Here is a 13,853-nt window from a genome sequence, read left to right on the forward strand (position 1 = left end):
TCTCTCTCCCTCTCTCTGCCCCTCCCCCACTCACACACCCTCTCTTTCTCTCTCTCTCTCTCTCTCTCAAAATAAATAAAACTAAAAAAAAAAAAAAACAAAACATGTTCTGATAGTAAGGACAGATAATTGGGCGGATGTTTAAATAAAGTACAGATTTATCACTATTTCTGGCAAAAATGCTCCGGATGCCATCTTGATGGTGACTAAATAGCTGGTCTTTTCAAACTGAAGCAAGCAGAGTGCTATAGTGTTCCGTTGGGTAGGTGTTTGATAACTGAGGTTATATCTGACTCTGGTTACTCTTGAATAGTGTCACTAAATAAAGTTGTATTATTTGCTTCAGTGGGGTGTGCACCTGGAGAATACTGAAAGAGAAAATGCTCAGAAATCTAGGATTGGAGCATTCTGTCATTGCTCCTATTAGGCTGAAAGAGGATGGTTCCTACTTGGGTGTCATATGATATAGAAAACAGCTTGGGTTCTGCATAGATGGTGTTCTTCTGCAAAGATTTTATGCAGGCAAAAAAGCAATTTCTTCCTCTGGTGAGTTCCTTTGCTCCCTTACACTGATATAGGAGCCCATATATTGGAAAGGCTATAAATAGCTAGCAGGTGTTTCTGATGTTCGCAGGTCTGATTGCAAATATCCTGCCTTGTTATCCCTGCAAATACACATACTCATATTAGTTTGTGTGCTGTGGTTTTAAATCAGAAAATATGGTCGCTGAAATCCTATAGAACGTCATCTTAAATTCTGGAACAGTGTGGTTTGGAATTTGTCTTCATGATGCAAGGATGGCTCACAACCAGGTGCAAAGTAAGAATTCCCAGTCACCTAAACATTTTCATGTGTGCAAATATTTGGTATTACGTTGATGGGGTGCTTAGATGGCTGGCTGGGTTTTTCACTTTCCATCAGATGCTTAAAATCCCAGTTACAACTGGAGTCAAATATTAAACAGAATTCTGGGGTGCCTGTGTGGCTCAGTCAGTTAAGCATCTGACTTTGGCTCAGGTCATCATCTCACATTTCGTGGGTTCGAGCCCTGCATCGGGCTCTGTGCTGACAGCTCAGAGCCTGGAGCCTGCCTTGGATTCTGTCTCCCTCTCTCTCTGACCTTCCCCTACTCATGCTCTGTCTCTCTCTCTCTCTGTCTCTGTCTCTCTCTCTCTCTCTCAAAAATAAATAAACATTAAAAAACAGAATTCATACCAATTTGAAGAACACATAAACTATCCTGTGTGAAATGGAGTAAAAGAATTTTCAGTGCTATTTCACCCTGGAGGTGGGGTACAACTTTTATTCCTTTCCCAATATGCTTATAAAACCATACATGGGTGTTAGGCCCGAGTTTGTTTACTGGCTCTGCCCATTGCTGTGTGACCTTGGTTAAGTTTCATCTTCTCTCTTATTCTTCATTTCCTCATTTGTAAGATAGAGATAACAATTGTACCTAAATTATGGGCCTATTGTGAAGACTATAAATGCAATAATATGGGTGAAGTGCCTGGTATAAAAAGTGCACATAATAAAAGCTGACAAATGTTAACGGTGTTTTTGCTAAGCAAAACCAAGCAAACCTCCCAAAAATTCAGTTAAATGGGAAATAGGCATTAACATTATCATTTAAAATAGTTGAGCTTTTAAAGCTAAACAAAATGAAAAAATGAAATATGTTGCACAATATGTTTAGTCCCAACTATAAGTGGATCGAGTTATTTGGAAAATTAAACAGAAAGCATCAGATAAAGTGCCAGCCAGGTATATTATAAAGCAGTTGATAGACTGCAACATGACTTGCATTACATTTAAGATACAGGTTGAGATAAATGTTTGGTGAAATTTGTTCCTCCAGACAGAGCTGAAGGCTCTGTTCCTTAAAACCACATTCATGTTAACCTACATATCTTGGGGGTTTCCTATGTTATACTTAACTACTGAATTCTTTACACTGGCAGAGTTTCAAAAGGCTTAAAAATAATTTTTATAGATTTCTTTCCATCCACTTAAAAGCAATGTGAGATCTGTGTGCCTCTTCCTAGGAATGAATCTGTGTCTGTAATAAGGTTGGAAAAATGTTGTGTTCTCTACAACCTTCTTGTTTAAAATTGTTCCTTAAAATTATGCTTGCTTGCTTTTTGTGTTTCTCAAAAAAGTCAGAGGGAACTCTGCCTCTTGGTATCTGGGTATGACTTCTGTCCTGATGAAAGTAATAAAGGTGTCAGCACCTTCCCTTCATGCACAGATGGGCAGATTATACCAAAAAGAACTAGGCTGCAGGTGAAGACGCATCACCATGGAGCAGGTCCAGCTACAAGGCTTTGGACCAAGGATTCTGTCTTCAAGCAGGCAGGAGTACTGCAATTAATATGTGGGTATTTCTTAGCACTATATATGGTCTGAAATGAAGACAGTAGTAAATCTTTGATTGCTGCTTACTGTGATTAAAAAAAAAATTTCTAGTCTAGTACCAGTGGACACTTATAGTTCCACTGAGAATGCAGTAGTTAGGGCCACTCTCCACTTGGCTCCTGCCTGTGTCCTTTCTCCTTCGTTGTGATAGTTCAGTACGGCCCATGGATCCGTACCCCACATCCCACACAGGGTATGCCGCTCCACCACAAACTGGCCATGTCCTTGTGTCTGGGCAGAAACAGGGAAGGTGTCCCGTGCCTGTCTATCATTTTTTAAGTTTCTGTTTTGTAACACGGCGTCTTTTTCAGACTTATTTCTGTGGCTCTAGCTATCTGTTCCTATTGAAATGTGTACATGGTATGCTAGAGATAGAACTCCGTCTTCTGCCAAATGCCTGTGCTTTGTTATTATCAAAATGTCTGCCACAAAATATGATTACTTTTTACGTAAATGTCTAGGAATATATTCTGCAGCTAAAGGACTTTGTGGATTAAGGCGTGAAAAGATGAACTCCTGTGCTGATAAGAGCCTTGAGTAGACTTTCCTAACACTGATAATTCTTTAATTAATAGTTCCTTTATCTGTTCCACTATCAAAATTTTCTCCATTGTCGTACTGAAGACAAAGGCTGGTTATCTTGCTTCACTGGGGCTTTCCTACTTAATTTTCCTTATTTGTAAGTTTTATCTTAAGAGTTCAGAATTGTTGGGGCTCCTGGGTGGATCAGTTAGTTGAGAATCCAACTTCAGCTGAGGTCATGAGCTCGATGTTCATGAGTTAGAGCCCTGCATAAGCCTTGCTGCTGTGAGTTCAGAGTCCACTTGGGATCCTCTGTCCCCCTCTCTCTCTGTGCCCCCGCCCCCCGCCCACTGCCATTCACACACTCTCTCTCAAAAGTAAATTAAAAAAAAAAAAAAAGAGTTCAAATTATTGAACGCAAAATGTTCACAGGCATTCATAATCAGGCCCAAAACTTACGTCAGTCTTTTCCTATGTTTCTTGGAAAGGTAGTGGCAGAATGGTTAGGATCAGGGACTTTAGAGCCAGACCATCTGGATTACTGTCCCATCTCTGCCATTTCCTGGTCCTGTAACTATAATCTTTCTGGTTCTGTTTCCCCATCTAAGTGATGGGACAATATTGACACTGATCCAATATAGGAATTTTGTGAGTATTAAGTGAATTAATTCTGTAAAACACTTAGAACATATTAATTTTAACCTTTATATCTTGAGGATTTCCCATGACTTACTTGATGCATCACTAAGTGTTGTGTAAATTCAGCTAATAATGTTGTTTTTTTTTTTCCTTTAGTTCAAAATTTAATTAGCTTGATAATTCCCTTAAAGTAGTATTGGGAGACCATCTCTCATTTGGGGTTGAGAAAAGTTGCCTATAAATTCCATATCATCGTCTAAGATCATCCACAGTTACCAATAAATAACAATAAGAGTTTGGTAGTCATGTGACTTGAGTTACATTGTGTCAGCAACCTGTTCTGTCATATGTAATTTGCATCACTTTTGTAATATTCCTCACTCCCTTACTTCCAAATAAGCTCAATATTATCCACCTATCCTCTCATGGTTATAGGCTCTGATTTACATGCTTATCTCTGTGGAAGAAATTATTGTGTGCGTGTGTCTTTTTGTACACCTGCAGGGCTATCATTTTCATATGCTCAGAATCTAAACATGTATAATTTGAGATTCACTTTGAACAGAGTCCATGAGAATGTTGGAGGGGTCATCTGGGTCAGTCATAGGGAAACCTCAGGTTTAGCTGGTGTAGCTAACTTCTCCTTTTCTCCTTCCTGTTAGCCATATTTATGTTGTGAGATCAACCTGGAACTCATATATGTCACAAATAGCTCATTGTCCAGAAGTGGCTATAAGGCAGGCTGGGGTATTTAGGTTCTAGCTGAGTGGTCATGGCCCTATTTCATTTTCTTCAACCATATTAAAGGAAGATAATTAATGTTGGGGGACAATTGGCAGTTTCTGCTCACATGGATATTGTTAAGTATCTTCTTCGGTTTTGAAAAAGCCAGTGAATCTCATTGTGATCTCTGTGGTAGGGTGCATTAGGAAGGTGAGGAAGTACCTGGCAAAGAAGTCAAGATGGACGTTCCCTGGGTCTTTGGAGTAACACATAACCCACACTTACTCTGAGCTCACAAGTAACTACATTATCACTGAAGGCAATATATAGAAATACTTTTGTTGGTTTCTGATACAATGACAAAGCTCTCTTTGATACTACTGGACATGGCTTCTAAGGTATGCTCTAGGCTTTTTCTGCACTGATTTTCTTCCAGAAGGCACTGTGATCAAGGTGGAGGGCCTAGCATTTCTGAAGGAAAGGGCCCATCTATATAGCAGGCAGTCAAAGTCTTCCAGAACTATTCTTTAAATTGTCAGTATGAGTCATTGTTCTTTACAGCCCATTAAACTGGCTAAAAACATTTGCTACTCCATTGAGAAGATTGCAGAATTGGCCAATGAACACTGCACTAGATACTCATTCTTGTCAAATAGGGTGGGCAGGACTCTGCAGAAATGGAACACACACGAATCCTTTGGCTGGAGAGACAGTCCGTGACAAAGAGACATTTATCACTTGGTAGAGACATAATGGGGAAGTACTGAGAGAAATCTTAGAAAAATATCCAAAGTCAAAGGTAGTTTTACTTCCCACTTTTGGCCAAGGCTGGCTTTGCTGGTTAGTATAATCCAGTAGGAGTTCATCTCTCACACAAAAGGACATTTTCCTATGGGATACACTGCCTTTTCTATGTCTATTATATCTGTTTGCCCAATGTATATACCAGTCATTATGCATCACTGCTGATCCTTGAACACAGTTGGGAATAACTGCTCAGAGCAGAGGCGCTTAGGGCAGGCCTTCTGGTTTCTATCTTGTCTCTGCCACCCGTAGGCTTTGCTCAACTGCTGTGTCCCTTCCCTAAACAAATAATAATACCTGGTACTTATTGTTGTTTATTACAAACCAAGCACAGTGCTAAGAACTCTTCCTGTGTGTTCTCATTTCCTTCCACAACTATCCTGGCAGGTAAGGGCTCGTGCTGTGGAGTTAGCCAGGCCTAGACTCAATCCTGGTCCTGGCTCTGCCTCCCACCAGCTGGTTGTCTTAAGAAAGTGGCTTAGCTTCTCTAATACTTGGTTTCTCCCACTTAAATATAAAGATGCTAATTTTAAGGATCAAATGAAACGATAAATGCATGGTACCTAAAAGTGAATAGCACATAATAAGAATTCAAAAATATTAGCTATATCCCTATCTTCCTCCCATCTGGAGGATGAGTCTGCAGCACTTTGATAACGCAAGGTGCCATGTGCTTGTGTGCAAGCAGCAATGAATGTGAAGCAGTGATTCTGGAGGTGGCTTCCACTATCCGGGTGCTGTCTGACCTGATGATCACTAAAGCTCTCTGTGGGTCCTGTCCTCTCAGGGAGAGGGAATGACACAGGTGCTTTGTAAGTTTTGCTAACTTACAAAGCTATGGCAAATACTAAAATGACTATTTTAAGAAAAAACAATTTTAGAATTATCCCAGACTGGATAAAACCAAGAGATATATGGCATAAAGTCTCAAATTGCTCAATAAAACTAGGTTGAAGAGATAGACTTCAAATTTTCCTTCAAATAGTCATATCGCACAATGAGAAATTCTAGGCCTAGAAGAAATTGCCTCAAAGTGTGCTGAATAAATACCACATGAAAGCAAACTTAAAGAATGTTTTCACATACCAGTATAACAAAAATTTTCAAGAGGAAATAGTAGGGGCATCTGGGTGGCTCAATTGGGTAAGCGTCCAACTTCAGCTCAGGTCATGATCTCGCAGTCTGTGAGTTCAAGGCCTGCTTTGGGCTCTGTGCTAATAGCTCAGAGCATGGAGCCTGTTTCAGATTCTGTGTCTCCCTCTCTCTTGGCCCCTCCCCCACTCATGCTCTGTCTCTCTCTGTCTCTCAAAAATGAATAAATGTTAAAAAATGAAAAAAGAATAAAAATAAAGAGGAAACAATAATGGAGATGGTTGTGAAAATTCAATTTTCTCATTTCTTTTGTTTTTTTAAGCAAAGGGAATAAATATGGATTTGTACTATGCATACTCTTGTTGTGAAGTTAATTCCTTAATTCTTTCCAGTTCCCTTTTTGCTATAGAAACTTTATATTATATGAGTTTCTTCCTCTCTCTCTCTCTCTCTCTCTCTCTGTATGTGTGCATGTTTGCATGTGTGTGTTTGGACAGGGAACAGATGCCTATCCCCATCTGAAGATCAGTATCACACAATAATCACAGAGAAGAAGAAAAATCTGAACTACTATTTCATACTGCTTCTATGTCTTTGATCTCTATTACATTGTTGTTTGTCAGGTAGATATATGTGAGTGAGTAGCTTTCATCTTGTGGTAGGGACTGAGGCTCGGTCAGTTTTCATTGTACCCCTGAGATCATGTCACAAGGTTTTGCTTAGATTACCGATGTTCTCTTTACAATAGGAGCTCTGTTTCAACATTGCACGCATACAATACATTTCCCAGGTATTCCTAGAACTTCTGGGGATACCTGACATATGTAGTGGGTGTGTTTACCAGAGAGTTAAAGTAATAAGTATAATCAACACTACGTGATACAACATTAAAACAGTGGCATCTGTATGAGGTGGAACTTCATCTCATGTCACCACATTTGTGATTTTCCGAGGCTATGCCAGCCAGCTAGCTTATGATGAGAACTATGCCACGTGGGCTTTCTGATGCTGTTCATGGGATTCCTTAAGGTGTCCAGGTGGATGTCCTTCAGAATCTTTGACGTGTGATCACATGGCTGCTGTTGCTGTGCATGAATTGGCCTTGACTTTGTTCATTCCGCTGCCTCAGGGGGCCCCTAAGCCCATACTAATTTATAAGGGAAGAAGCACTTGTTTCCCTTCCCTGGTGGTCATCAGACCTCCCCTGCCATCCATCACACAGGCCCTCGAAAGTAAGGCAAATTGTACCACCATGACCCTCTGAAGGCTTGTTTTCCTCTTAAGTCTGAAGACTTTTCTCCTTTTGTAGCTCCCACCCCCGCCCTGTGTCCGAAGTTTTTGTTTTTTTGTGTTTGTCTATCACAATATCTTCTGACAGAAACTAAAATCCTGCTTCGTGACACAGAAAATTATTGATGTATTATACCTCTCATAACCATTGTAGTTTTCAAAAATTATTTGCACTTTTATGTTTAACTCTGTCTTATCTCAAATTAAAGCAGCCTGCATTTGTTACAGTCATTCATTTCTTTCAGTACATGTAACCATTTTGAACCTTCCATATGTAAGAATTTTTCTATGGAGAAAGAGTGAATCGTAGTTGGGATTTTCCTCATGGTGATACTTTTTTTTTTTTTTAATTTTTTTTTCAACGTTTATTTATTTTTTGAGACAGAGAGAGACAGAGCATGAATGGGGGAGGGGCAGAGAGAGCGGGAGACACAGAATCAGAAACAGGCTCCAGGCTCTGAGCCATCAGCCCAGAGCCTGACGCGGGGCTCGAACTCACGGACCGTGAGATCGTGACCTGGCTGAAGTCGGACGCTTAACCGACTGTGCCACCCAGGCGCCCCCTCATGGTGATACTTATAATCAAGGTACATGGTCTTTAAAAATAAGAAATAATTACTTCACATAAAATTCATAATCACAAAACTCTGTTTTTTTTTTGTTTTTTTTTTTTAAGAGCTAACATATTTATCTACCCTCCCTGGCTCCTGATGGTATTCATACCTGCAAATACACTTGCTCAGCTGGAAGGTACTGGCCCGTGTAGTTGTTTGTGGCTGGCACACCTTTCTGATTGGCTGGATCCAGGTATCTAAATGACCACAGAGTATCACTTGCTAAGTACTTTGAATATCACCCCTGAGTGGACATAAATCAGGCCTTCCCACACTGTATACTTGTAAGGTCTAATTTTTCTTTAGTGGTTATAACTTAACCACTTTAGGGTATATTGAGATGCATATATTCTTCACCTCAGTGCCTTGTAGGCCACCTTTGTAAGAACTCAGAGGTGTCTACTCTGCACCCTTAGTGCATAGAAAGCATTAGTCAGAGTTGTGAACAGGAAATTTTTCTCTTCCTGAGCTCTCTTTGTTCAGTCTCAGGCTACATCATGCCTTCTTCCTTTCATACGTTTTCTAAGGCCACCTCCTCCTGCAGAGACAGGTAGTAGCTCATCAAGAAAGCTGTGGCCCTGATAGAAAGACAGATGCACACACACATTTAATTATAAAAGAATGCTGCCTGTCACAGAGAACAGCCTGAGACGTTCGTGGAGTAGGGGGATGTCAAGTGGGCTTGGGTGACTGGAGGATGGGGGTGCAGTGAGTTCGCATAAGGAAGCAGGGGCCAAATTTCATTTGATGAAGTCTGGACATTTCTTACAGGTGTTGAAGAGTCTCTGGAGGGTTTTAGACACAAATCTTACAACTGGATTTTACTTTCAAGAATACAAACTGTGGGGCACCTGGGTGGTTCAGTCAGTTAAGCGACCGATTCTTGGTTTCATGATCACAGTTTGTGGGTTTGAACCCAACATCAGGCTCTGTGCTCACACTGCAGACCTGCTTGGACTTCTCTCTCACTCCCTCTCTCTGCTCTCCCCCACCCATCTTAAGTAAATAAATAAACTTAAAAAAAAAAAAAGAATGCAAACTGTGACAATGATGTGGAAAATAAATGGGGTGGGGGAGGGGAACAAGGCCAAGTTTGGACTGTAGGAGACTAGTTGGTGGGCTATGACAATCAATCCACATGAAACAAAATAAAACCCAAATTAAGACAGTGTCATGGAAACAAATTTGAAAGATATTTCGGATGCTGAATCAACTTAACCTTATGACTGATGGAATGGGGCAGGAAGGAGGAAAGAACCAAGAGGGCTCCCAGGTTCAGACCATGTCATAGGTAGGTGAAGGTATCATGCTGTGATAATAGAAGGTGGGCTAGCTTTGCCCCAGGGTGGGTTTGAGGCTGGAGGGGATTCAACCTCCTCCTTGAAGCCTTTCATGACTGACCTGGCCAGAAGTCTCCCTCCTTGGAAATTTGAAAGCTCTGAGGGATTGTATCTTGTGTAGGATAACCAAAAAAAAAAAAAAAAAGATCTGAAGGGAAAATTGAAGAGCAATGGAAGTCTCTTTGCATTACTTTTGCACTAGAAACTGTCACGTTACTAAGTAGTCATAGACAGGGGTTTGCCCACACCCCTGGGTGTGGGCATTAAGGGGACATTATCTGTACAGAATTTAAAAACAAATAAAGGTACTTCTAATTATCACCATATACCAGTCATTCTGAACAATATGAGTGATAAAATATTCTTCCCCCTCATAATATCTTTGGTCTAAATTCTGAATAATTACTCTAAATAATATGTATGTAAATTTCAAATTAGCACATTTTTAGGACTTCCCTTTTGATAAACATTGCATTCTACATGAAAGCTAACTCAAAGAACTTCCTCATGATGGAGTTGGCTCTGGACGCATACAAATTCGTGTGTTCGTTTCATGAGTAAATTTATAACATTCAAAATCGCTGGAGCTTGCTCTAGGCAGCTTGTGTCTCTGATCCCTGTGACACTACATATTCCTTCATTTCCAGAGTAGATTTTAAATAAACAACAATACCACTGTGATTATGAAACCAAAGAAACAGAATGTGAGCCATTTCATTGCTTTCATCCTATCCAACCACTTTGAATATTTATTTATTTATTTATAATCTAGAACAGTGAGGGGAGCCTGGATGGCTCAGTCGGTTGAATGTCTCACTCTTGATTTTGGCTCAGGTCATGATCCCAGTTTGGGATCTGATTTTGGCTCAGGTCATGGGATTGGGCCCCGGGTTGGGCTTCTCTTTTTCCTTCTTTCTCTTCCCCTGCCCCACTCATGTTCTCTTTCTTTCTTAAAATTAATTAATTAATTAAATCTAAAACAATGAGTTCCAACTGTGCAGTGTAATTTGTTTCCAAGTATGAACTTTAGTTTCAAAGTTTAAGACTTCATGTTTTATTATTATCTATACAACTTCAATGTATTCTTCTCCTCCAAGTGTTGTTATACTTATTTTAAAAAAGTTTTTTTTGAGTGTTTATTTTTGAGACACATAGAGAAACAGAGCACCAGTGGGGAAAAGGCAAAGAGGGAGACACAGAATCCAAAGCAGGCTCCAGGCTCCAGGCTCCAGGCTCCAAGCTGTCAGCACAGAGCCTGACATGGGGCTCAAACCCATGAACCAGGAGACCATGACCTGAACCAAAGTTGGTTGCTTAACTGACTGAGCCCCCCTAGACGCCCCCTTCAAGTGTTGTTTTAAACTTAAAGAATGAATCAAAATAAAACTTCACATTCAGGGTACAATTGAGTAATTGCCTAAATTGTATCTTTTGTAGAATTTTAGTTTTAATAAAATTCATTTGTTAGTCACTGGAAAATTACTTATATAAACTATATCAGACTGTATCAAAGTTCACACTGTTTATTAAATAAATTTAATTATTTTAAATTTAATTTAATAAAATTATTAAATAAAGAGCTGTGCATTTTTTCTTTTTTTGTATTCTAATATTTTAAAAGTATTTTTTAATTTGCATGATTTTATATATGAAGTTGAATGAATATTTATTTTTTGGCCATTTTATGGTTTGTTTCATTTCATGATTTCCGAATACATTTTTCCATATAGAGGAAGAGATTGTTAAAAATAATGCACTCTCAGGGGCACCTGGGTGGCTCAGTCAGTTAAGTGTCCGACTTCGGCTCAGGTCATGATCTCACAGTTTGTGAGTCTGAGCCCCTCATCGGACACTGTGCTGGCAGCTCAGAACCTGGAGCCTGCTCAGATTCTGTGTTCCCCCCCCCCCCGGCCCTCCCCTGCTCATGCTCTCTCTCTCTCTCTCTCTCTCTCTCTCTCCTTCAAAAATAAATTAAAACATTAAAAAAAATTTTTTTAAATGATGCACTCTGGGCATCAAATATGCTAGGTATACCCTGGTCATGGAATATGCATGCTGTGCTAAACAGTCATGGTTTTCATAAGGATTTTTTAAATGTAAGTCTTCCTAAACCTACAGTTACTTAAAAAGAGATACTTCATCACAGGAAACACTGAGGATGGTAGAAATTTCATTCTTTTACTGCATATGTTTATTTGAATTATTTTTAGCGTTGAAAATTCCCTATGCATTAGTATGAATGTTTGAGAATAACAGCAGGAACAATTAATGTTAGCTGATACATCCCAAACAAAAACAACTGCAATCTTCACCTCTCTTTAGAAAATAATTGTTTCACAAGACAAGCCCCTTGGGTACAGCTTTTGATTTCCTAAATGCTGTGAAATAGCTATTCATAATTCAGGACAAGCAGCAAAGTGTCCACGTGCCTGTCCGATGGAGACTTGCAATGGTGCCATTTAGCTCTGTGCAGTATTGCTGTGCTACAAACACCCGCTTGAGTCTCAGGGAGATGGGAAGTGTTAATACTTTCTTTGTACGAAAAGTGAATATTCTTGATGACTTTTAGTGCCTGTTGGCAAGTCTTCATTTGTCTATTCATTCCTCCATTCAAGAAAAATCCCTGTGCCAGTCAATGTGACACTCAGTGATCCTTGCCCTGCTGATAAGAGTATGCAGGAACCACCGTGATGTTTCTGTAATCCCATTAGGAGAGTCAGTGACGTGGTTGGGACCATCAGCTGGCTCTCCTTGCCTACCCTGCTCTGTGCACTCCCCTCAACCACATAACCACACAGGTTGGGACTAGAAGGGATATTCACTTGTGCTACTAGCATTGGGTGAGAGCTGATGGCTAAATGGAAAGGTAACGTACTGTAATAAAAAGAGAGACTTAGAGCTGGTTTTATCACATCGGTCACACACTGAGGGAGATGAAGTTGTGTATGTGTTTGTGTAGGAGAGGATGGTGGGTAAGAATTTTCCTATTTTCATCCTGTTTTACAGAGATTGAGGACCAGAGAGACTGGGTGGCTATCTCACCATCACACAATGTGTTAGTATTTGAACAACCATGTTTGAATAAATATTCCAATTTTTAGCTATTTACATGACTTTTATAAATATCCCAAAAGAATCAGGCTCTGTATTTTCTCATGGTGAATAAGCAAACTTTTAGTGTGTTCTTCCTAACGCTATTGCATTTATTCTGAAACAACCAGTGGTTTCCATGTCACTATTTGAGAAAAGCATGATCGAAATGAGTTTCGATTCCTTGAATTTGCCATGAGATTCCTGGCTTCTCTGCCTTTGCCCTTCCGTGTGCTCAGTCTTAAAATACCTCCCCTGTCCCATTCACTGCTGATTATCAAAGGGCTATTCATTCACTAAGGTTCAGCTCAAAGTATGTAACCTTTCCGTCAAGCCTTATCCCAATAGTCCCAGCTGAAGTTAAGCCTCTGTACACACAAGCGAAGTTACACCTCTTTATAGTGTTATTTCATTCTCTCGTTTGTCAAACATCTTTATTTCCCATTAGAAGGCAAGCCCCTTGAAGGAAGACACCTTGCCTTATTTATTTCTCTACCCCCTAACAACTAACGTACAAGGACACACAAGCTCTCTCTGAGCCCTTCTTTCAACTCAGATCAATTTGAAGATTAAAAAAATGGAAGATAGTAAATTTATCCTGGGAAAGTGGCATTGTTAGTTAACCTTGTCTCATCAATTAAATGCTAAGCTTCTTGAGGGCAGGAGGAGTCTTTGTCTAAAACTACCTTATTGTTTTCCACAATGTTGGCACCAAGTCCTAGGCTCCATACACTATGACTGATTTATCCAAGTGCATGAAAAGGGAAGTGAGGAGGTTGAGATAATCTATTAACTTTAGGGGGGATGGAGTTCTGGAAATGTGAGTTTCACTTGGCTTTTCAGATTCTGGCCTCTTTGCTTTTTTGTCGTAAGTCTAACCACATCCAGGTGTTATATTGTTAGGCACTTCCTTTTGGTAGATTATCTTACCCTTTCTCTTCAAGTTTTTGAAAACTTCATGCTCATAACTTGGCTTTTAGTTTGCTTTCATTTTGATTTTGAATTTTTGGAAGCAACTGAATTAGTAAGTCTTAAAGTGAACTTGTTTGAGGTGTCAGTACATTTATAAATATATAATAAATACTACAAGTTTCTAAATGTTCTCTGCAGGGCCCTTCTCTCAATCTGGTTCCTGGAAACTCAACCAAGTGTCTGAACAGAGGTTGACAAGATGTGAGCAGAAATTACAGTGAGAGGTTTTTTTGGAGGTTAGGAAATAACTAAAAATGAGAATATTTATGCTGGCAAAGGTGTCGAAATAAAGTGGAGCAGTAAGATAAGTAAAGCAGCATGTGCAATGCAGGGCCAAAAGCTGTCTCCCAC

At 39.8% G+C, this 13,853-nt stretch overlaps 1 protein-coding gene across 7 annotated transcripts in view; it reads left to right on the top strand.

Moving 5' to 3' along the window:
* Nucleotides 1-13,853, top strand: part of BTLA (B and T lymphocyte associated) — a 67,197-nt gene that overhangs the window by 27,476 nt on the left and 25,868 nt on the right. The window lies entirely within an intron of this gene.

This window comes from Puma concolor, chromosome C2 (genome assembly GCF_028749965.1).
Source record: "Puma concolor isolate L17-30 chromosome C2, mPumCon1.1.hap2, whole genome shotgun sequence".
Classification (NCBI taxonomy): Eukaryota; Metazoa; Chordata; class Mammalia; order Carnivora; family Felidae; genus Puma; species Puma concolor.